Source organism: Micropterus dolomieu, linkage group LG23 (assembly GCF_021292245.1).
Source record: "Micropterus dolomieu isolate WLL.071019.BEF.003 ecotype Adirondacks linkage group LG23, ASM2129224v1, whole genome shotgun sequence".
NCBI classification, from domain to species: Eukaryota; Metazoa; Chordata; class Actinopteri; order Centrarchiformes; family Centrarchidae; genus Micropterus; species Micropterus dolomieu.
The window spans coordinates 25,884,232-25,888,772 of NC_060172.1; positions in this window are offsets into that span (position 1 = coordinate 25,884,232).

Sequence of the window (4,541 nt, forward strand, 5' to 3'; positions counted from 1 at the left end):
TTGGGCAGGTATGTTACAGGTTGCAGCATCGGGTAAAGTGAATGCTGCAAGAGTTCTTGATGCTGCTGATGTTCTGAATGTTGACGGAAATGGTGACAGTGAATAAATGTCCACACAAATGCGGAACTAATCCTCACCTTAACCTCCTCTCTCATCCAATTAGTTAAAGGCTTAGATGAAAAAGCCTTTATTTAAAGAGCGTTACAGTTCATGTATTTACACTACATCGCTGTCTTACCGTCATGCCTTTGGTGCATGTCTTGTGCACAAAATATATTTAGACTTATCAAAGCACCAGTATAAACGTATTGGAGCTGATAATTAGTGTAACAAATTAAACTTTAACCTCCCATCTGACATTGTTGTTATGTGACCCTCTGATTATCTTGGTAGACAGTTCATTTTTTATTTGATGATATGTTGCAATCTGTTTACTAGATTTGGTGAGGTGTCAGGTCTTAAATTAACATATTAAGTGTTCATTTGCACCAAATATATGCTTGTGTGTGTTGTTACAGTATTTCAGTGTTAGAAATTCTAAATACATTCATCAAATGATCAAAGACAAAGCTCCCTCAACCAGGCGACAAAATAATGGAGACACTTTACATTGAATGAATAATGAGTTATAATCATCATAATCATCTGTCTCTGTAGGGATATTCCTACATTTATTAATTATCTCCTCACACATCTCTTATATCTTTGTAATCTGGATTTATACGGTCTTATGTGTGTGCAAATAACAAAATAAAAAAATGAATTATATTGATATGCAACCCTTTCTCATTAGTTAATGTGTAAGTACAGAACAGGATGTTTATATTGCACATACCTGTGAAATTAAATTAATTAATCAATTAATAGCCTGGTCTTTTATTTGCTTCAATTACTGAACTCACCCTGCCCATATTTGGGACAGGCCTTTCATTCCTTTCACACAAAACACTAGTTCAGCAAAGATGGGCAGCAGGGCAAACGGTCCGGTGGCGTAATTTAGATTCTGCATTTCATTTTGATACTTTTCAGTTTAATGTACAGCATCAATACCCTTAAACATCATGTCTCTATAGGTTCATTGTATAGACATTATCTACATTTCTTACTTCAAGTCATAGCAAAATAATATTTTTTTATGGTAGAATTTGCACCAAGACATATGTTGTTTTCTAAAAGTGCATACTATATATCAGAAAAACAGCTGATCTTTGACTTGGCATTATAACATAGCCAGTCCAAAGACACCTTTGTAGCATATTTAAATTTGCATAATGAACATCTGCCTACATTGTCACATTGTTCTCTGCTTTTTCTGTATCCTTGGTGCTGTGAATTTGGTTGGACATGATAGTGGATCTGATGATTGTTTTTCTCATAAGGTTGAGTATAGATCTGATCTTTTCTTAAAGTGTGGCCTTCACAGATTTTTTTTTTTATATCTTCCTTATCTGAGAACTTTACCCATTGCCAGCTGGGAGACGATGACTTGGTGTGGGAGGCAGCCTTCATCAATTTGACAGAGTGGTCGCTCTTGATGAACTATTTCTACAAGAGCAGGGCCTTAGAGCTGGTGCTGTTTGTCTCTAAAAATATGTTGGCATTTGTCCTGAAGCTCTCCCTTAAAATGTCAAGGCTTCTCATTGCTGGTGGGACCATTCAAATGGCCTGCAACACCAAAACTCCATGTCTGGTTACAGCATATTTGAGTGGGGTGACATAGTACAGCAAAAGTAGTTTTTGCTGGAAGGGCCACTTACAAAGAGAATTTGCTTGTTTACTTGCCGTTGTCTTTTCAAACAGTTTACATACTGTTGTTCATGTCTGTCAGAGGAGCCCTAAGACTGCTCTGAAAATCACAGTGTGAACCGCAGGAAACGTGTGTTCTGTTTTATGTTTTGGTCTTGTCTGTGGAAAGCTATTGTAGTATTTTTTAAGTAAGAGCGGTCCAAAATATCACAAACCCCAAACATAACCACATTAACTAATATGAACTGCTTCAGACTCTTTGAAACAGAGACTTTTCAAAGCGATTTATATGGGGCTTTAAATAAGTTGAATAATTTAAAATGGACAATAAAAAGGAAAAGTTACCTTCAAATGAACAAAAGAATAACAGTGTAAGTTCTAAAAGTTAGAGTGCAGTTTCAGTGCAGTAATAAATAGCCCCGATTTCAGTGAAGGGAATAAAAGTGTCAATCAAAGACACATTTTTTTGCAAGCCATTAAACCATTCCAACTAAAAACACACAAAGGAGTTTAGATAAAGATGTAAATGCATGTTGTTGCATGTCAACTGATACTCTCTGTTCTCAAATACCCAATAAACCCAAAACTCTGTCCTTACGTACACTGAACATTGAGCAGTACAATGCAGGGAAACCATCTCTGTGAGATAAACTAGTGGGACTCCCAAATCAGCCCATTAAGCCAGGAAGACAACAACAACTGAGTTCCTTTAGAAGGCAGTTAATGGGGGTGAGAGAGAGGAGAAAAAAACTAAATTATGTCCTGATTAGATAACAAGTGACTCATTTAAAATGAAGACACCTTTCAACTTGAAAAAACTGTATTTTGCTTTAAATAAACAAAGCGCATTTCTTTAAGGTCAGTTATGTCACTTTTATTAATTTTAAAATGATTAAAATGTTTATTAATATTCTACAAGCAATGGCACATTGCATGTGTGCATTATTAACTTAGAAATATCACATCATTAACACTCTAAAGATTTCAGAGGTTTCCCCAGTAAGGGCTTTGAGCCCATACTGGGAATCCTCATGCTGCTCATTTGTAACCTTGAATTTTCAGGAGAAGAAGGTCTGATGTCTCAGCCTTGGCATTTTGCCTCTTAGAAACCTTGCTTTTTCTTCTCTGCTCTCCCACACATTCCTGCCTTTATCTCAACCCTCTTTAAGCTCAAGGGTGAGGGCAATATTAGGCTTCATATACTACTGACTTCAATCAAAAAAAGTAATAGTGACAGTAAGTTGTTATTGTGAATTTTTGCCAAATATGTTCGCATGGGAAAGTGTAATTTGCATGTTGGTTTTCTCACTGTGAAGCCTGCAGATTTGAGAGTGAACACAAACGGAACATTTCAGTGCCACTGCACCGGAATACTATCGTTTTATATATTTATTTATATATAACTGAAGTCTTAACATAAGGAAGCTTAAAAACCCGATTTCATTTAGTATAGCATATGATATCTCTCTCTCCAAAAATTACTTTGATTGAATTGTGTCTTTAATAGACTCCCATTTCAACAGGCTTAAGCAAAGCTACTATAAGGAAATAAGATAAGTAGAAGATGCAGGTGTTAAATGTTGCAGTCAGTGTTCTTATCTGGGACATTTCTGTCTGGCAGTCTTTCATGGCCTTCGTAGTGCTTGCTGCTGATGGAACTTAATTCAGTCCTTCGAGAGGGTAGGGCAGTGTTGAAACTCATAATATTATAATTTTCTACAACACATAGGCTCATGTCAAACCTGCTCAACTCCAAATCTCAAGTACACAGTATGTAATTGTCTACTTATCAAACAAACTAAATGGATGAGACGGGAAGGACAGCCGAGTGGTGGTCATTTTGATGTAATGTCTTAAGTGGAAACTGCAGGTAACATGATGTCTTTCGCCCATATACATCCACTCTGGTTACTTCTTAGGGTGAAACTAATGAAACTAATGTATGTGATTCTCTTTAAGGTGACAAGATAAGGGTCATAATGCAACATTGTAACAAAGGTACAAAAAAATACATTACACCTGTTGTAATAACCTATAATCAGATGATGGATGATTGGCTTAGAGAGACAGAAAATATGGTAAGTGTTGTAATCTTTGACTCTGTTGCCGTTCGATTGAACTGATCACATACTATTTTATTACAGAAAATGAAATGTAACTGTTTTATGAGTACTGCAACATTCTGGCTTGACAGTAATTTACCAATTGGGAACTTTGTGTCTACTTTAATGATTTACCATTAATCCTAGAAAAAGAAAAAGGTGTACGCTGATGAATCAATAATATATATATATATATATATATATATATATATATATAATTATTGATTCAAAATCCACTATTGGGGAACTAGGAAGTGAATTGAACAGAGACGTGCAGTCTGCTGTGGTACAAACAATAAGAGCTAAAGGCCGAAACCTAAGTTGCGTGTCCAAGGTGTGCCCACTGAGCAAGTTCAACAAATTAAACTTTTGGCTGTAACGATTGCAAATTGTCATGGTCAAAGCATACTGAAGCTATTTTTAAAGTGTTCCAAGTTCAATATAAGGTGACCAGAGCTCATGTCATTAGTCTTCAGTTTGGTCTAATGCCCCTAGCACTCACATTAAGATATTACAAACAGCTCCAAACAATGCAGCCCTCTATGCTCTTAGTTATTCCTATAGAACACATGTTGGTTATTTGCGCAAATGTTTATCTTGGCTTAAAGTAACAGACAAATTGGAAGTCTCAATCCTTACTTGCTTAGAGTAGAGTCTTTTCTGTTAGTAAGTTGCAGGAAATCTTATACAACT